Source organism: Nerophis lumbriciformis, linkage group LG30 (assembly GCF_033978685.3).
Source record: "Nerophis lumbriciformis linkage group LG30, RoL_Nlum_v2.1, whole genome shotgun sequence".
NCBI lineage: Eukaryota > Metazoa > Chordata > Actinopteri > Syngnathiformes > Syngnathidae > Nerophis > Nerophis lumbriciformis.
The window spans coordinates 2808286-2830287 of NC_084577.2; the positions used below are offsets into that span (position 1 = coordinate 2808286).

Below are 22002 nucleotides of genomic sequence, written 5' to 3' on the forward strand. Positions count from 1 at the left end.
TAGTAAAATTCAAAATAGTGCAGAGCAATAGCAACATAATGTTGCTCGAACGTTAATGTCACAACACACAAAATAAACATAGCGCTCACTTTCTGAAGTTATTCTTCATTCGTAAATCCTTCGTCTTCGGTGTCCGAAGTGAAAAGTTGGGCAAATTTACGATCCACTGGCAGATGTTGGCGTCGTCTGGCGCTGCCTCCTCGTCTTAGTGAAGGTGTGTTCGCCTTCTGTCATCCATTGTTCCCACGCAGTTAGCAGTCTAGCTTCGAATGCCCTGTTGACACCAATATCTAGCGGCTGGAGGTCTTTTGTCAATCCACCCGGAATGACGGCGAGTATTGAATTAAGCGCGTAAGCGTGTCTCTCAATGTGCTGTTATGAGCTAGCAAATATAACAACTACACTACCCAGCATGCAACGATAGTTACGAGCATGCGCGGTAGCCCTGAGAAGCGTTGTATGCTGGCAGTTAGAATGTGGTTATGAGCACGCTGTGAGTAAACGTTGAGAACTCAGTTAACACGCCTCGTCTGCATTATTTATAATTAGACAGACAACACACTTAATAGGAGCCATTTTGGGGTCTTTACATAAACACACAAATGGAAATGAAACGTCACATATCCCAGCATGCACCGCGCGCTTCTTCTACGGGGAAAAAAGATGGCGGCTGTTTACCGTAGTTGCGAGACCTAAACTTTATGAAAATGAATCTTAATATTTATCCATATATAAAGCGCACCGGGTTATAAGGCGCACTGTCAGCTTTTGAGAAAATTTGTGGTTTTTAGGTGCGCCTTATAGTGCGGAAAATACGGTACTTGTTGTTGGTCACAAAAAACATTCATGAAGTTTAGTTCTTTAATGAATTTATTATGGGTTTACTGAAAATGTGACCAAATCTGCTGGGTCAAAAGTATACATACAGCCAGGCCCGGCCCTAACCAATCTGGCGCCCTAGGCAAGATTTTAGGTGGCGCCCCCCCACATCGGCAGTGAAGTGTATATACTCACAAGAAACCGAATAGCTTTGTCTTTGACCCTTTTTTTACTTAAAGAAAGCAAATTAACAGTCAGAATAGCTAACAAGATTTAAAAAAAATATGAATAAATAAATGAAGGCAAAAAATAAAAAATGAATATATGAAATACAATATTTTTTACATACATATTGCTTAATTAACATTAATGATGTGCACTTTAACAACTAGGCTTACAACTATAACTAATATATAAAGGGGTGGAAACGTGACTATTACCTGCAGGGCAAACATTAGCTAACCAGAAGGCAATAACAATGTAAACAAAAAACACCTGCTTAAAAGATCTAATACAAATGTCCCTGAGGAATGTAAGGTGGGAGTACTGTAATTACCTAACGTTACATTATTATTTTCCATAACAATTTAGACCCCTCCACAATATTAACCGGACGTTAAAACAGAACTAGCTATTTATTGATTAGCAATTGCCGAATCATGTAACATTAGCTTAATGCTAAAAAGCCAGGTTACTATCACATTCTGTAACAGACAAATAATGTCATGTAGGCTAACGTTACCTACCTGCTACCTCTGTCTTTTTCTCGTTTCTCCTCCTCTTCTTTTCTCTTTTTTCTTCCCTGGGCACCTGACAGTTTTGGCCGTTTTGACATCTTGTGTTGATTTTTTGATGTGGTGACATCCAAAAAGAGTCATGATACGGGAAGGGAGGGGGCGCTCCGTGCGGGGGGTGGGGGGGTGGGGGGGCGTAACGTTGTAACAAATAATATTTCTATTATATAGGCTTTACTTTGCATTTTAATTAACGTGGGATTATTTTTTGTATTTAGAAATAATAGTACCAACTTTTTTTTTTCTCCAACATTTGTGGCACTGGCGTGGCGCCCCCTGATGGACGGCGCCCTTAGCATTTGCCTATACGGCTTATGCCACGGGCCGGCCCTGCATACAGCAATGTTAATATTTGGTTACATGTCCCTTGGCAAGTTTCACTGCAATAAGGTGCTTTTGGTAGCCATCCACAAGCTTCTGGCAAGCTTCTGATTGAATTTTTGATCACTCCTCTTGACAAAATTAGTGCAGTTAAGCTAAATTGGTTGGTTTTCTGACATGGACTTGTTTCTTCAGCATTGTCCACCTGTTTGAGTCAGGACTTTGGGAAGGCCATTCTAAAACCTTAATTCTAGCCTGATTTAGCCATTCCTTTACCACTTTTGACGTGTGTTTGGGGTCCTGTTGGAGCCCCCAACTGTGCCCAAGACCCAACCTCCGGGCTGATTATTTTAGGTTGTCCTGAAGAATTTGAAGGTAATCCTCCTTTTTCATTGTCCCATTTACTCTCTGTAAAGCACCAGTTCCATTGGCAGCAAAACAGGCCCAGGGCATAATACTACCACCACCATGCTTGACGGTCGGCATGGTGTTCCTGGGATTAAAGGCCTCACCTTTTCTCTTCCAAACATATTGCTGGGTATTGTGGCCAAACAGCTCAATTTTTGTTGTGCTCCAATCACTCTATCACAAAAAAATTAAGAGTTGTAGAAATTTTCGGAAACTCAAGACAGCCATGACATCATGTTCTTTACAAGTGTATGTAAACTTTTGACCACGACTGTATGTTCCATTGTAAAAGCAGCTAGGAATAGGTAGGTAGTTAATCAATTCATAATAAGAGGCAGTGAATATCATTGAAAACAAAAGCTATCTTTCTTTTCTTGAAAAGAAACAAGACTTGTAAAGGGTTACAATTGTTGTTGTTTTTAAATAGAATCAGAGTGAAAGCTGCTATTCTAATAATAAATAGGCAGCTATCTCCTATTCGATCGGGGGCCAGTATTTGTCTTTTTGAAATCATCGGCAAACAGCTGATGAGCTGCCGAGCCCAGCCGATCTTTACTGCAGCTCAGTTCCAGTTTCCCATGGCTCACCTGAAATATGTTTTTCAAAAGGTACACAAATAAAGGAGTCGCATGACATGTATTACAAAAAAAAAATAAAAAATGTTTTTGTTACTGTTTACAAACTCAGGGAGTAAGTCTATGGACACAGGAAGGCTTTGAAGGCAAACCATAAATGATTTAAAGTACCAGTATATTGGAAAAATGAGTTGACTTTATATGCTGAATTGTGGTTCATTGTATCCATTAAACCGTATCTAATTATATTTCCAATCCGCAAAGTATGTGAAAATATCTTTTGAGCATACACAAAATGCCACAATTTCAAACGGCCAATTGGAATATTTCTCCTTAATCGACTTTGGCAATTTCCGTAGATTCGGGATCTGATGACGTCAATTCCTGCCCTCAGACAGCAGACCAGTCATACTGGAAATAGGCAAACTTGGCCACAAGATCTGCTGTTTATCGTTCACAAACCCTATGTAACACCAAAATAAATACATAAATAAATTAAATAAAAATTAAAAAAATAATATATATATATATATATATATATATATATATATATATATATGCATTCTGAATCGTAAGTCAACATTTGCAAGGGTGAAGTGTCTTGCTCAAGGACAAAACGGACGTGACTAGGATGGCGGAAGATGGGATTGAACCAGCAACCCTCAACTTGCTGACTTGGCCGCTCTACCACCCGAGCCACGTTGTTATAATTGCTGACACAGACAACCTATTTTAGCAGCACATTGATCACAGTGAGCTAACTATGAGTTTACGCTGTAATCATAGTAGGATCAACTAAATATGATCTTGTACTTGATATCATTACAGTGGATGTCAGGTGTTGATCCACCCATGGCATTTGTTTACATTGAGTAGCGCCAGCTTGTTAGCGGTGAGCTATTCTATCCTCCTACATGGTGTAGTGATGTTTAGCTATTCCTCGTCCTGCAGGGATGAAACTTGTAATAAACGTACTTCATTTGTCGCCATGGAGGCGAGGATTAGTGATTTAAAAGTAGCTAAAACACTGCCAACAGCGGATGGACGTTAGCACCTTTTCTGGGGGCATATATATATACAGGTAAAAGCCAGTAAATTAGAATATTTTGAAAAACTTGATTTATTTCAGTAATTGCATTCAAAAGGTGTAACTTGTACATTATATTTATTCATTGCACACAGACTGATGCATTCAAATGTTTATTTAATTTAATTTTGATGATTTGAAGTGGCAACAAATGAAAATCCAAAATTCCGTGTGTCACAAAATTAGAATATTACTTAAGGCTAATACAAAAAAGGGATTTTTAGAAATGTTGGCCAACTGAAAAGTATGAAAATGAAAAATATGAGCATGTACAATACTCAATATTTGGTTGGAGCTCCTTTTGCCTCAATTACTGCGTTAATGCGGCGTGGCATGGAGTCGATGAGTTTCTGGCACTGCTCAGGTGTTATGAGAGCCCAGGTTGCTCTGATAGTGGCCTTCAACTCTTCTGCGTTTTTGGGTCTGGCATTCTGCATCTTCCTTTTCACAATACCCCACAGATTTTCTATGGGGCTAAGGTCAGGGGAGTTGGCGGGCCAATTTAGAACAGAAATACCATGGTCCGTAAACCAGGCACGGGTAGATTTTGCGCTGTGTGCAGGCGCCAAGTCCTGTTGGAACTTGAAATCTCCATCTCCATAGAGCAGGTCAGCAGCAGGAAGCATGAAGTGCTCTAAAACTTGCTGGTAGACGGCTGCGTTGACCCTGGATCTCAGGAAACAGAGTGGACCGACACCAGCAGATGACATGGCACCCCAAACCATCACTGATGGTGGAAACTTTACACTAGACTTCAGGCAACGTGGATCCTGTGCCTCTCCTGTCTTCCTCCAGACTCTGGGACCTCGATTTCCAAAGGAAATGCAAAATTTGCTTTCGTCAGAAAACATGACTTTGGACCACTCAGCAGCAGTCCAGCTGGTGTCGGTCCACTCTGTTTCCTGAGATCCAGGGTCAACGCAGCCGTCTACCAGCAAGTTTTAGAGCACTTCATGCTTCCTGCTGCTGACCTGCTCTATGGAGATGGAGATTTCAAGTTCCAACAGGACTTGGCGCCTGCACACAGCGCAAAATCTACCCGTGCCTGGTTTACGGACCATGGTATTTCTGTTCTAAATTGGCCCGCCAACTCCCCTGACCTTAGCCCCATAGAAAATCTGTGGGGTATTGTGAAAAGGAAGATGCAGAATGCCAGACCCAAAAACGCAGAAGAGTTGAAGGCCACTATCAGAGCAACCTGGGCTCTCATAACACCTGAGCAGTGCCAGAAACTCATCGACTCCATGCCACGCCGCATTAACGCAGTAATTGAGGCAAAAGGAGCTCCAACCAAGTATTGAGTATTGTACATGCTCATATTTTTCATTTTCATACTTTTCAGTTGGCCAACATTTCTAAAAATCCCTTTTTTGTATTAGCCTTAATTAATATTCTAATTTTGTGACACACGGAATTTTGGATTTTCTTTTGTTGCCACTTCAAATCATCAAAATTAAATGAAATAAACATTTGAATGCATCAGTCTGTGTGCAATGAATAAATATAATGTACAAGTTACACCTTTTGAATGCAATTACTGAAATAAATCAAGTTTTTCAAAATATTCTAATTTACTGGCTTTTACCTGTATATATATATATATATATATATATATATATATATATATATATATATATATATATATATATATATATACATATATATATATATATATATATATATATATATGTATGCATATGTATGTATATGTATATATATATTATATATGTATGTATATATGTGTATATATGTATGTGTATGTATAAAGGTGTTTATATAAGTATATATAATTTTATATGTATATATGTGAACATAAAAAAGCTGGCACAAGTGGCAAAAAAGACTGATATAGTTAAGGAATGCTCATCAAACACTTATTTGGAACACCCCACAGGTGAACAGGCTAATTGGGAACAGGTGGGGGTCATAATTGGGTATAAAAGCAGCTTCCATGAAATACTCAGTCATTTACAAACAAGGATGGGACGAGGGTCACCACTTTTTGAACAAATGCGTGAGCAAATTGTCGAACAGTTTAAGAACAACATTTACCAATGAGATATTGCAAGGAATTTAGGGATTTCACCATCTACGATCCGTAATATCATCAAAAGGTTCAGAGAATCTGGAGAAAAAACTGCACATAAGCGGCAAGGCCGGAAACCAACATTGAACGCCCGCGACCTTCGATCCCTCAGGCGGTACTGCATCAAAAACCGACACCAGTGTGTAAAGGATATCACCACATGGGCTCAGAAACACTCCAGAAAATCACTGTCAGTAACTACAGTTTGTCGCTACATCTGTAAGTGCAAGTTAAAACTCTACTACGCAAAGCGAAAGCCATTTATCAACAACACCCAGAAACGCCACTGGCTTAGCTGGGCGCAAGCTCATTTAAGATAGACTGATGCAAAGTGGAAAAGTGTTCTGTGGTCTGACGAGTCCACATTTCAAATTGTTTTTGGAAACTGTGGACGTCGTGTCCTCCGGACCAAAGAGGAAAAGAACCATCCGGACTGTTATGGACGCAAAGTTGAAAAGCCAGCATCTGTGATGGTATGGGGGTGTATTAGTGCCCAAGACATGGGTAACTTACACATCTGTGAAGGCACCATTAATGCTGAAAGGTACATACAGGTTTTGGAGCAACATATGTTGCCATCTAAGCAACGTCTTTTTGCTTATTTCCGCAAGACAATGCCAAGCCACATTCTGTACGTGTTACAACAGCGTGGTTTCGCAGTAAAAGAGTGTGGGTACTAGACTGGCCTGCCTGTAGTCCAGACCTGTCTCCCATTGAAAATGTGTGGCGCATTATGAAGCCTAAAATACCACAACGAAGACCCCGGACTGTTGAACAACTTAAGCTGTACATCAAGCAAGAATGGGAAAGAATTCCACCTGAAAAGCTTCAAAAATTGGTCTCTTGAATTCTCAAATGTTTACTGAGTGTTGTTAAAAGGAAAGGTAATGTAACACAGTGGTAAAAAAAAGCCCCTTTGCCAACTTTTTTGCAATGTGTTTCTGCCATTTAAGTCTAAGTTAATAATTATTTCCAAAAAAAAAAAAAAAAATGTTCAGTTCGAACATTAAATATCTTGTCGTGCGTATTCAATTGAATATAAGTTGAAAATGATTTGCGAATCATTGTATTCTGTTTTTATTATGATTTACACAACGTGCCAAGTTCACTGGTTTTGGATTTTGTATATACAGTATATGTGTGTGTATATATATATATATAAAATGTATATGTTTATATATATATATATATATATATATATATATATATATATATATATATATATATATATATATATATATATATACCGTATTTTCCGCACTATAAGGCGCACCTAAAAACCACAAATTTTCTCAAAAGCTGACAGTGCGCCTTATAACCCGGTGCGCTTTATATATGGATAAATATTAAGATTCATTTTCATAAAGTTTAGGTCTCGCAACTACGGTAAACAGCCGCCATCTTTTTTCCCCGTAGAAGAAGCGCGCGGTGCATGCTGGGATATGTGACGTTTCATTTCCATTTGTGTGTTTATGTAAAGACCCCAAAATGGCTCCTATTAAGTGTGTTGTCTGTCTAATTATAAATAATGCAGACGAGGCGTGTTAACTGAGTTCTCAACGTTTACTCACAGCGTGCTAACTGCCAGCATACAACGCTTCTCAGGGCTACCGCGCATGCTCGTAACTATCGTTGCATGCTGGGTAGTGTAGTTGTTATATTTGCTAGCTCATAACAGCACATTGAGAGACACGCTTACGCGCTTAATTCAATACTCGCCGTCATTCCGGGTGGATTGACAAAAGACCTCCAGCCGCTAGATATTGGTGTCAACAGGGCATTCGAAGCTAGACTGCTAACTGCGTGGGAACAATGGATGACAGAAGGCGAACACACCTTCACTAAGACGAGGAGGCAGCGCCAGACGACGCCAACATCTACCAGTGGATCGTAAATTTGCCCAACTTTTCACTTCGGACACCGAAGACGAAGGATTTACGAATGAAGAATAACTTCAGAAAGTGAGCGCTATGTTTATTTTGTGTGTTGTGACATTAACGTTCGAGCAACATTATGTTGCTATTGCTCTGCACTATTTTGAATTTTACTATGTTTGTGATTGCACATTTGCGTACATTTTGGGAGTGAACAGAGTTGTTAGAACGCTGGTTTTTAATATATTATTAAAGTTTGACTGACCTATCTGACTGTTTTTTTGACATTCCCTTTAGCGCAGCGTAGGCGCGGCTTATAGTCCGGGGCGGCTTATTGGTGGACAAAGTTATGAAATATGCCATTCATTGAAGGTGCGGCTAATAATCCGGTGCGCCTTATAGTGCGGAAAATACGGTATATATATATATATATATATATATATGTGTATATATATATATAAATGAATATAGCCTTTTCATCACACCGCAGTAATAATATACTCGGTATAAGTAATCATGCACAATCCACAACATCTCAGCACCGCCATGACAGCTCAAAGAAAATGCACGAAACAAAAGACCTGCACACCTTTTTGTCGCACTGCTAATTAGTGCTGCCCACCTGGCAGGACCTGGTGATGTGTTCACAAGAGTGCTGACTGTGGGAATGTTGCATTATTTAAAGCCACACCATTACATATAATTAGAGAGAGAAACACCACCAAAGGTTTCCTTATTGTCCGCTGTCAGCTATGTCATCCACAGGTTGCAGAAATTCTCCATGTTTTTTTCATGCTGGAAAAGTGGTTGTCCGGCTTTAACATTCACTAATTTGTGCTCTTTTAACACACATTCCATTACCACAAGTGTTTTTAGAAATGATGAGATGATATGAGACTATTATCGCACTTCAATATCGCTGTCATGTAAATGCAGCATCTCTGCTACGTCTGCATTGCAAATGACAACATTTTTAATTGCATTACCCTGGATACTTACATACATGTAAACTAGGGACTAATTGTTTGTATACAACATTACCCAGAATGCTGAGTGCCATAGACAGGAACAGGAAGTTATCAATCATAGTTGATTTATATACCGTATATTTCGGATTATAAATCGCAGATTTTTTCATAGTTTGGCCGGCGATGCGACTTATACTCAGGAGCGACTTATGTGTGAAATTATTAACACATTACCGTAAAATATCAAATAATATTATTTAGCTCATTCACGTAAGAGACTAGACGTATACGATTTCATGGGATTTAGCGATTAGGAGTGACAGATTGTTTGGCAAACGTATAGCATGTTCTATATGTTATAGTTACTTGGATGACTCTTACCATAATATGTTACGTTAACATACCAGGCACGTTCTCAGTTGGTTATTTATGTGTCATATAACGTACACTTATTCAGCCTGTTGTTCACTATTTATTTATTTTAAATTGCCTTTCAAATGTCTATTCTTGGTGTTGGGTTTTATCAAATAAATGTCCCCAAAAAATGCGACTTATACTCCGGTGCGACTTATATATGTTTTTTTTTCCTTCTTTATTATGCATTTTCGGCCGGTGCGACTTATACTCCGGTGCGACTTATACTCCGAAAAATACGGTAGCCCTTAATCACAAGTGCCTCAAAGGGCTGCACAAAACACAATGACATCCCCTGAACTGAAACCCATATCCAGCCAAAGAAAAACTCAAAACCCCAAATGGGAAAAAGCGGAAACCTTGGCAAGGGGCCGCAGATGTGGGGAACCCCCCTCCTGGGTGGTTGGTTGCAACGGATGCCAAGTGGGTACAGTTATTGAATTACACATGACAATGTGAGAGTCCAGATCATTTGGGGCAAGCAGAGGGTCGTAGGTCTTCATCATCTTCATAGAGGAAAACACCAAAAAAAAGAGAAAAAGCCACCAAAATAGAAGCGCAAGACAATAACTAAAACACTACACACAGGACAACAGCAAAAAACTCCAAATAAGTCAGGGCGTGATGTGACAGGTCGTGACAGTACACCTACTATGAGACAAGAGCTATATTGATGCATGCTTGGTTATTATTTAAAGTCATATTTAGGGATGATACTCGAAACCAATTTACCCGGTTGTTCGAAAAGAAAAGAACCGAGTCGAATCCCTTTTTGAGAACCGGTACCCGTTATCGAGACCACTAAAGTAAAGAAAAAGAGTTGGTTCTTTATTCGAATCCAAGGGAACCCTTCCAGAAATTCCCCGTGGGACATCACAAGAAATGACTTCACGTAGCTCAGTCATTAGGCGCAGATAGCGAAAGCAGGAAAAAAATGGACCGGAAAAAGCGCTCCAAAGTGTAATAAAGTTCAAAACAAAAGGTATAATCCAATGAATAACTTTACTGAGAGATTTGAGCAGGGTACAAACACATGACGAACACTTTTACGACCAACCGGAAACATAGCAACCAGGCTAGCAACGCACCTCCTTTACGGCAGCTGTCGCAACGTTTTTAAAGCAACCACAGCACATACATATTTTTTAACTTTTGTTTTTCTTCCCTTGTAAACAAAACAAAATCACACTGTATATGTGTTGTCTGTCTAATTATAAATAATGCAGACGAGGCGTGTTGGCTGAGTTCTTGACGTTTACTTTCACAGCGTGCTCATAACCTCATTCTTAGCTGCCGGGTGGCGACATGCAACAACACTTTTCGGGGCTACCGCACATGCTCGTCACTCCCGTTGCATGCTGGGTAGTGTAGTTGTTATATTCCCTAGCTCATAACATCACATCTTTCCCCCTATAAAGAAATAATGTTAACTCAATAAAGTGTATTTCTTTTTTTAGCTTTAACTTTTCATTTTTTAGCATTGTAACCACATTTGCAAACAACTTTTCTTTTCATAGAATTTTCTTTCAATAAAGAAATAAAGTGCAAAAATGTCAGCGCATCATAACAAACAGTTTTGTTAAACAGCAGCAGAAGTGCACGTTTTGGAGAGCTGTATTATTTTCAGTTGTGTGCCCAAGGGACTGATTTTATTTAAAACTATATTATTATTTATACACCTATAGTGATCACAGAGACAGGTTGTTTTTGTGTTACTGTATATATTTGTTTTTCTGAAAAAATCCCACTTAATATATTTTGGGTAACAACAGTCAATATTTATTTATTTTATTCTATATTTTTAGGGGGGTAACAGTCAATATGTATTTATTTATTAGATTTTATTGTTTTCTTGTATAATAAAAGTGAGCTTTTGTTAAACCAAATATTGTGTGTTTTTTTTTCCATATACAACAACCTGGACTCGATAAGAGAATCGATTGTCATGTCTGTGTTGATCATGTTTTTGTTTGGCCATGTGCTGTTTGTTTTTTGGACGCTTTTTAGTTCCTGGTTTCACTCTCTTGTTTTGTCACCATAGCAACCATTAGTTTTCACCTGTCACGTCACGCACCTGTTTCACGTTTTGAGTCACGCACCTGTTTTTACTAATCATGTCACTATTATTTAAGCTTCGAGTTGCCAGGCTGTCTTTCTGGCAACATCACACTCTTTATCGTCACCCTGCATAATGCCATGTTCACAGTCCCATGCAGAGGTGGGTAGTAACGCGCTACATTTACTCCGTTACATCTACTTGAGTAACTTTTGGGATAAATTGTACTTCTAAGAGTAGTTTTAATGCAACATACTTTTACTTTTACTTGAGTATATTTATAGAGAAGAAACGCTACTTTTACTCCGCTACTTTTATCTACATTCAGCTCGCTACTCGCTACTAATTTTTATCGATCTGTTAATGCACGCTTTGTTTGTTTTGGTCTGTCAGACAGACCTTCAAAGTGCCTGCGTTACTGGTGACGTTTCACTCTGTTCCACCAATCAAATGCAGTCACTAGTGACGTTTGCATCCGTTCCACCAATCAGATGCAGTCACTGGTGACGTTGGACCAATCAAACAGAGCCAGGCGGTCACATGACCTGACTTAAACAAGTTGAAAAACGTATTGGGGTGTTACCATTTAGTGGTCAATTGTACGGAATATGTACTGTACTGTGCAATCTACTAATACAAGTTTCAATCAATCAATCAAAAGTGTGAAGGAAAAAAGACACTTTTTTATTTCAAACGTACATCCCGTCACAAGCCTAAAGACTGACTGCACAGTTCCTGTCTTCACAATAAAAGTGCCGCTCCATCGCGCCTGCGCTTTCAAAATAAGAGTCTCCGAAAGCCAGCGCAAACAAGCTAGCAAGCTACGGAATTTGCCGCCAATGTATTTCTTGTAAAGTGTGTGAAAACGAATATGGAAGCTGGACAAATAAGATACCAAAAACCAACCACTTTCATGTGGTATTAGACAGAAAGGAGGAACTTTTTTTCTCCTGCATTTGAAAACGTGGACGTTAAGCACTGCTGTCTGATTACAATCAATGCAAGTCATCAGAATCAGGTAATACACCAACTTATATTCTTGTCAACATGAAAGAAAGGAATCTATATGTGTTAAACATGCATGTATATTCATTAAAACACCTTTAACATGTAAACAAAAACGGCAAAATAAATAAATATAAATGATATACTGTATATATCAATGTATGTGTATATATGTGTATATATATATATATATGTATATATATATATATATATATATATATATATATATATGATATGTGTGTGTATGTTACTCATCAGTTACTCAGTACTTGAGTAGTTTTTTCACAACATACTTTTTACTTTTACTCAAGTAAATATTTGGGTGACTACTCATTACTTTTACTTGAGTAATAAATCTCTAAAGTAACAGTACTCTTACTTGAGTACAATTTCTGGCTACTCTACCCACCTCTGGTCCCATGCCAAGTAAGTTTTTGTTTCATTGTTCACAGTTTCTGCCTTTGTGCAAGTTTTGTTTTCATTAGCCACGTTTTTTACCTCCGCTATTGTGCGCGCCTTTTGTTTGTTCTTTTTTGATAATATTAAATAAAATCATGTACTCACATTCCCGTCTCGCCCGAGCCAACTTTCCGTTGCCTTCCGGAAAACCAAAACCCAAGGACCGAGTCCTGACATCGATAAGGAATCGGTTCGATGAGAGGATTCGATAATAGGCTCGAACTCGATAATTTCTTATCAAACATCATCCCTAGTTGTATCCAACAATTGCGACGACTTTTTACTGACAACTGAGTTTCGTTTTTTAATTATTTCTGCTGGTGGTTTGCCTCCGGATGTTTTCAACGCAAAAAATGTGCCTTGGCTCAAAAAAGGTTGAAAAACACTGACTTACAGGGATTGGTTGAATTTGTGTAAACTGGTATGATGGCGACATTGAAAACTTCTGGAAGGACCGCGTGATGGAAATGTTTATTATGTGTAATTACATTTTTAAAAGAAAATGAACACAGTCATTGCAAGATAGGAGCCAGGTTATTCCACGGATGCCATAATGTATGTTTCCTTTTATTTTATCTTGTCGATTGCAATCTAAAGTCATTCCGTTCACAGACACAGAAATTATATTTTCTCTGGGGCCATTTTGAAACGTACACATGCTTGGCTACCCCGCATTCCGCCTTCAGAATCCTCCTTTTCTTTTCTACTCTTGACTTCCTCCCTGAAGATAAAAATCTGCCAGCAGCGGTAGTAGAAATGTCACCCGAAGCCATTGTTTTTCACAGCCTGGGGCGTCCGCCACAGAGTGAACTCATCCATCCCGCTCCCTCACTGAGCCACCAGCCTATGATGCGCTCATTATATCAGATTGACGGCTTTGAGTCTTCACACAGGATGATGTAAATGGTTGGAATTTGAATATTGGGTCACAACCGATGTGGGGCTCGTGTTAGGAAGGCGTAGACTTTTTAAACGAGCAAAGCTCCCAAATCCTCTCTGTACAGTGCAAACATGATTAGCATCGCTTTCATGTTCACGGCCAGTCTGAGCATCGTGCGACAGTACAGTAGGTTTATAATAAAAGAGGGTCAAATGGAACAGAATAAATTCAATAAATATATTTGTTAAATACTTTAAATTAACTAACTATCGTGGGATCACACTCCTCAGCCTTCCCGGTAAGGTCTATTCAGGTGTACTGGAGAGGAGGCTACGCCGGATAGTCGAACCTCGGATTCAGGAGGAACAGTGTGGTTTTCGTCCTGGTCGTGGAACTGTGGACCAGCTCTATACTCTCGGCAGGGTCCTTGAGGGTGCATGGGAGTTTGCCCAACCAGTCTACATGTGCTTTGTGGACTTGGAGAAGGCATTCGACCGTGTCCCTCGGGAAGTCCTGTGGGGAGTGCTCAGAGAGTATGGGGTTTCGGACTGTCTGATTGTGGCGGTCCGCTCCCTGTATGATCAGTGTCAGAGCTTGGTTCGCATTGCCGGCAGTAAGTCGGACACGTTTCCGGTGAGGGTTGGACTCCGCCAAGGCTGCCCTTTGTCACCGATTCTGTTCATAACTTTTATGGACAGAATTTCTAGGCGCAGTCAAGGCGTTGAGGGGATCCAGTTTGGTGGCTGCAGGATTAGGTCTCTGCTTTTTGCAGATGATTTGGTCCTGATGGCTTCATCTGGCCAGGATCTTCAGCTCTCACTGGATCGGTTCGCAGCTGAGTGTGAAGCGACTGGGATGAGAATCAGCACCTCCAAGTCCGAGTCCATGGTTCTCGCCCGGAAAAGGGTGGAGTGCCATCTCCGGGTTGGAGAGGAGATCTTGCCCCAAGTGGAGGAGTTCAAGTACCTCGGAGTCTTGTTCACGAGTGAGGGAAGAGTGGATCGTGAGATCGACAGGCGGATCGGTGCGGCGTCTTCAGTAATGCGGACGCTGTATCGATCCGTTGTGGTGAAGAAGGAGCTGAGCCGGAAGGCAAAGCTCTCAATTTACCGGTCGATCTACGTTCCCATCCTCACCTATGGTCATGAGCTTTGGGTTATGACCGAAAGGACAAGATCACGGGTACAAGCGGCCGAAATGAGTTTCCTCCGCCGGGTGGCGGGGCTCTCCCTTAGAGATAGGGTGAGAAGCTCTGTCATCCGGGGGGAGCTCAAAGTAAAGCCGCTGCTCCTCCGCATCGAGAGGAGCCAGATGAGGTGGTTCGGGCATCTGGTCAGGATGCCACCCGAGCGCCTCCCTAAGGAGGTGTTTAGGGCATGTCCGACCGGTAGGAGGCCACGAGGAAGACCCAGGACACGTTGGGAAGACTATGTCTCCCGGCTGGCCTGGGAACGCCTCGGGATCCCCCGGGAGGAGCTGGACGAAGTGGCTGGGGAGAGGGAAGTCTGGGCTTCCCTGCTTAGGCTGCTGCCCCCGCGACCCGACCTCGGATAAGCGGAAGAAGATGGATGGATGGATGGATGGACTTTAAATTAATAAAAATTCGAATTAGGTAAATAATTGTGTTGTTAAATGTGTCATTACATTTTTTTTATGTATTAATTTATTTATTTCAATATTATATTTATCAATTATTACACTATTTAATGAAATATTTTATGATGGGTCGTGGTTAGCGCCTTGCATGGCAGCTCCCGCCATCAGTGTGTGAATGTGTGTGTGAATGGGTGAATGTGGAAGTATAACCCATTTACCATTTAACATTTAAGAATCCCTTCGAGCAGAAACGGGATGGACAAATACTTACGGTTCAAGGAACGAAACAGGAAGTACAATTTCAATGTGCAGCACCTGCAGTGAGCCCATCCATCCATCCATCCATCCATCTTCTTCCGCTTATCCGAGGTCGGGTCGCGGGGGCAGCAGCCTAAGCAGGGAAGCCCAGACTTCCCTCTCCCCAGCCACTTCGTCGAGCTCTTCCCCGGGGGATCCCGAGGCATTCCCAGGCCAGCCGGGAGACATAGTCTTCCTAACGTGTTCTGGGTCTTCCCCGTGGCCTCCTACCGGTCGGACGTGCCCTAAACACCTCCCGAGGGAGGCGTTCAGGTGGCATCCTGATCAGATGCCCGAACCACCTCATCTGGCTCCTCTCGATGTGGAGGAGCAGCGACTTTATTTTGAGCTCCCCCCGGACGGCAGAGCTTCTCACCCTATCTCTAAGGGAGAGCCCCGCCACCCGGCGGAGGAAACTCATTTCGGCCGCTTGTACCCGTGATCTTGGCCTTTCGGTCATAACCCAAAGCTCATGACCATAGGTGAGGATGGGAACGTAGATCGACCGGTGAATTGAGAGCTTTGCCTTCCGGCTCAGCTCCTTCTTCACCACAACGGATCGATACAGCGTCCGCATTACTGAAGACGCCACACCGATCCGCCTGTCGATCTCACGATCCACTCTTCCCTCACTCGTGAACAAGACTCCGAGGTACTTAAACTCCTCCACTTGTGCCAGGGTCTCCTCCGCAACCCAGAGATGGCACTCAACCCTTTCCCGGGCGAGAACCATGGACTCGAACTTGGAGGTGCTGATTCTCATCCTAGTCGCTTCACACTCAGCTGCGAACCGATCCAGTGAGATCTGAAGATCCTGGCCAGATGAAGCCATCAGGACCACATCATCTGCAAAAAGCAGAGACCTAATCCTGCAGCCACCAAACCGGATCCCCTCAACACCTTGACTGCGCCTAGAAATTGTGTCCATAAAAGTTATGAACAGAATCACAGAATAACAGTGAGCCAACTCGTCCAAAAGATGGCATCATTGCAGAAACAATAACACACCTTTTGAGTGTCTCTGTTGGTGCTCTATGAAAATCATTGTTGTTGACTACTGTCAGGTTCAAACACTGATGACATCTATTAAACAAGACAAGAAGCAAATAATTAAACAGGGTCAGTATTCAATTTGGCTCAGTGAGGAGAGACGCCTGGACACTGTACCCTTCTACAGTGCCTCAACACGCTCTGACGAAAGATTGCACGTCTCCTCCTTTATTTGGACTCTCCTTGACCACATGGCAACAGCTGCTTTCAAGGCAGGGGGGGCCGTAAACAGCGTTGCCCTTGGTTACAGAACAGTTGAAAGAAAAGGTCGTAAAACAATTTAAAGAAGCGGTGCCTGGAGGGGAGTCTGGTCCTGCTCCCTCTTTGCATTTGTAGTTCTTGGGTCAAGACAATATCTTTCTGTTGATTACAATACATGAAAGAACCTGAACACCTTCATGTTGCTTCCCCCCTACACCGTGGAGTTTTAGGTAGGTTCAAAGACATGTTTTTGTCTTCTTGCCGGGAACTCAATGTAACACAAAGTTTTTGTGATAACTTAGATACAATTATTCTAACACTACAAATAGCAAAGAAAAATCCATAAATCGCATGGTTGTAGTCCGGAAAATATGGTACTGGGCAAGCTTAGGTGAATGGTGAAATTATGCAATGAAAAATTACAGGGTTTTATATCCATCTCCTCGGGTTGTGACTGTCAAGACTTGGACCATGGCTAGGTTTGTTCTCCCGTGGTGCAAATGATTTGGACCAGACATGGCGTGAAGGTGAATACATTTTAATTCTAACTCAAAAAAATACAAAAAGGTATAAACAAAAGGCGCTCACAGCGGAGGTAAAACAACTTGGCTATGAAAACAAATACTTGCACGTGGGCAAAAAAACTAAGGACATGAACAAAAGTCGCTAACTGTGGCATGAATAGAAACAACTTACTTGGACATGGCATGAAGTGCACAGGGGTAAACAAAGTGTGAAGCAGAGAGTCAGGGGTATGAAGAGCATAAATGTCAGATGTCACCAGAAAGACAAACTAAAAACAATGAACTTAAATACTACAGACATGATTAACAAAATAAAACAGGTGCGTGACTCAAAACGTGAAACAGGTGCGTGACGTGACAGGTGCAAACTAATGGGTTGCTATGGTGACAAACAAGAGTGCACAATGAGTCCAAACGTGGAACAGGTGAAACTAATGGGTAATCATGGAAACAAGACAAGGGAGTGAAAAGCCAGAAACTAAAGAGTCCAATAACTAAACAAAACAAAACATGACTAAAACAAAACATGATTACACAGACATGACAGAGACATGATCACAAGGGATTAAAATGTGACAAAATTACTAATTTTTAGGCTTGATTGATTGATTGATTGATTGATTGAAACTTTTATTAGTAGATTGCACAGTACAGTACATATTCCGTACAATGGACCACTAAATGGTAACACCCGAATAAGTTTTTCAACTTGTTTAAGTCGGGGTCCACGTAAATCAATTCATGGTAAAGGCATTGCCCATCTCACATAGGGCCGAACATAGCTGTCACCAACTTTGATTCTTAAAAGACCAAAACAAGGCATGGCTATTGTGACTAATAATGCAGGAAATATGGACGTTTGGAACCGCAATCAAGTGCTTTATCCACACTGTAAACCTTGCATGCCGCCGTGATGTCCCTGAAAAGTGTGGCTACTATTTGTCATCGTAGTTAAACATCCACCACGCCGTTTATGCGCTTGTGTCAGAAGCTGCTACAACTGCCCATCCCACAAGTTGATCATGGATGTGGGAGCAGCACTTCGGATATGCTGACTCGTTACTTCGAGCAGCGAGCTGCATGGCAGCAGCTCTCGGTAGCCCAGAGATGAGACAAAACACCTGAATCATTGATTCACTTGACAGTTGCCATAGAAGAGATGCCGAAGACCTTGTGAAGCTGGCGCAGCCTTTTAAGACCCACACCACAGGGTCGTGTGAGGAGAAAAGTCCCAACAGTTTCTCTCATTGTGCCACCGAGGAGCAGGATTGGACAGAGCGGGGGGTCGGCAACGCGCATCTTCCGGGCCACAAGCGGCTCTTTAGCGCCGCCCTAGCTTTTTCAAAAATGTATTAAAATGGAAAAAGATGAGGAAAAAATATTTTTTTTTTGTTGTAATATGATTTATGTAGGGGGACAAACATGACACACACCTTCCTAATTGTTAGAAATCCCACTGTTCACGTTAAACATGCTTCACTGATGAGAGTATTTGGCGCGCGCCATTTTGTCCTTATTTTGGAAGTCCTTGAACGCACCGTATTTTGTTTACATGTACAACTTTCCTTTGTGCTGCCACAGAAAGAAGTGTTTCATGCCACTCCTTCTTTCTCTCATTTTGTCCATTAAACGTTTTATACTGTGCGTGAATGCGCAAAGGTGAGCTTTGTTGATGTTATTGACTTGTGTGGAGTGCTAATCAGACATATTTGGTCACTGCATGGCTGCAAGCTAATCGATGCTAACATGCTATGTATGCTAGCTGCATGTACAGTACTTATTGCATCATTATGCCTCGTTTGTAGGTATATTTGAGGTCATTTTGTTTGTAGTTTCCTTCAACTTGAACACACACATCTTTACCTTTGGCCATTCTAAGCCGGTAATTTCCAGGAGTTATCACACCCTCTGAAAAGCCTCCGTTTTACTAATGTTTTCCAACGTTGTAAACATGTGTAGAATAAATATTACATTTCAACATTTCTGTCAACGAAGATTTGCATCAACAGTCGTTTTGATAGTAGGCTAATATAGACACTTACATCATGTGTTGCCTTCGTTTTAACATTTATATAAGGCTTTACATTTTTTGCGGCTCCTGACAGATTTTTTTTGTTGTTGTATTTTTGGTCCAATATGGCCCTCTCAACATTTTGGGTTGCTGGCCCCTGGGACAGAGGAAAGAAGGTCAAAAAGTTCATGCTTACAGAGGGTCAAATGGGACAGAATTGGATAAATAAGAAAATATATTATTTTAATAAATATTAATTGTGTCATTAATAATTATAATTGGAATTAAACACATAAACGTGGTATTAAATGTGTCAGTAATGAAATGTAAAAGTGCATTTAATTATTTCATAATTCCTTTAATTGTTTGATTACTTAATTCATTATTTCATGGTTTATTAATCTACGAATTTTTTCATTAATCTGCATGAATTTAAATGAAGTTGGTATGGTATTTTGTCTGTCAAACTCACCCATCAAGGTCAGTGGGCGGGGCTAACACAGATCTCGTCCAATTGCTTTGGTCTGAAGAGTGGAACTTTGTAAGTCTTTCAAAACATGACAGCTAATGAAGATATACTCATACTTTTTTGGGAGCTATTTTAGACCTTTGCTGAGTATGTGGAAGCAAGAAGTGCTGACCCAGAGCACGTCGCAATTTATTGAATTTTATTGAATTTACTGAAGCCGGCTGAGCAATCAGGTGTTAGTATCCGCCCACTAATCTTGCAGCTGAGTTTGACGAATATAATGAATTCATGACGCACTGACACACATGTTAATGAAATAATTAAATCGTTAAATAATTAATTAAAGCATGAAGTAATTCAATCATGAAATAACATATTAAAATGATTTAACAATTAATTAAATACTGAAATAATTAATTAATTGATTCAGCATTTAAGTGCAGTTTTACTTTAAATAAATTATTGACACAATCATGTATTTTCTTAAATATGTAATTATTTATTTAAATTGATATAATTGACACTCCATACATATATGATGTAATGCATGCAAAGTTATAAAACATTTTAAAATGCACTTGCGTTGTTCTGTGTTTCAGGTAAATAAAATAGTATGTTTGTCCAGTTATATAACTTGTCAGGTTTTTTTTTAAATAATGTCACAATTTTGTCTCATCTCGTGAGCCCAATATTAAGTATTGTCTTGTCTCGTGAGATGAGTGTATCGACTCCACCCAACACATTTGTTCGCTTCCTGTGCTCAATTTGTAACAAAAAATAAATAAATACAGAAATGTTGTTCCCTTTAATTAATTCAAGTTGTTCTTTTTCCAGGGCGGAATGATTATAACATGTGCATTGTCAATAATCTTTAAAACAATAATGTTTAGTTTATGTAGGATTGTCTCACATTTACTCACAGTCGGTCCATTATACAGTATTTACATAAACCTTCAGTAATAGTTTGTCAAATATCTCTAAGCCAACACCTAGCTTCTGGCATCATTTTGTCTGCATATTTGACTGCTGTTCGCATTTAGAAATGGCTTACTGGCACAAACACAAATATTCAAAAGGGTTAAGTTGGGGGTTTTAGGAAGGTCATTCTAAAAGCTTAATGTCAGCCTGCTTCTGCTGCTTCTTGGCCAGAACTCCTTTGGAAAACAAGGTTCTTAATCTCAAATAAAGGTTAAGTAAATAAAAGAAACCTGCTTAATGTATTCCAAAATCCTTGTCCAATTAAAAGACACAGTTTTGTTTATGTTTCAGTTGTCTATGTGACGGTTTGTATAGGGTAAGAAGACGACACATACAACAGGGACATAGTTACCTCTATGTTTATTTATATATATATATATATATATATATAAGAAAATAATTAAAATAAACAATGGAATGGAGTGTGACATATCCAAAAGTGTATGGTGTGTGACTATGTGTAGGAATTAACTGCTGAGTGTTACCGGTAGTGTTGAGTGACAGGCGCAAGTCCCAGAGGGGCAAGACAGGCTCGGAGGTCCAGAGAACAGGCAGGAAGTCGGGGGCAAAAGAGAGGTGTCGAAGGTCCGTGTCCGGGCGGGAGGTCGAGATCCAAGAAGCAGCCAGAGAACCAGAGGGAATACGGGGAGACGAGACACACAGCTCGTGACGCGGATACGGAGGAATTGCTGCTGGATGACGACAAGGAAAACACGAGACAAGTGAACACGGCGGGGGAGAAAACACAGAGAGAGCAGAGAGCTAGATAGATTTGGCTTACTGTACATGACAGGTCACTACGTTCTGTCCCAAGATGCCGGTTTGCACTGGCTTAAGAAGGCAGGTCCTCTCATCAGCGACAGGTGTGTTGATTGCTGTTTGATTGAATACAGCTGCTTGCTGCAGCCAGAGTGACGCGCGCCGGCGCACTCTTGGAGGTGCGCCCAGGGCAGCGCACAGATAAATGTGCACAGGTGTGCGCCCGGACCGTGACAGTCTAGCAGTTGATTTAAGGTTAAGTTGGAAAATGTGGAGGTACTGTAGTCCTCCTTGCCATTTTTGTTTCGTGTATACCAGTTCCTCTGTCAGCCCCAGAGTACGATGATTCACCACCAACAGTACTGCATGGT

At 40.8% G+C, this 22002-nt stretch overlaps 1 protein-coding gene across 1 annotated transcript in view; it reads left to right on the forward strand.

Moving 5' to 3' along the window:
- The window catches only part of LOC133572578 (calsyntenin-2-like), an 839649-nt gene that overhangs the window by 443259 nt on the left and 374388 nt on the right, over window positions 1–22002 (forward strand). The gene's annotated exons all lie outside the window — the stretch shown is intronic.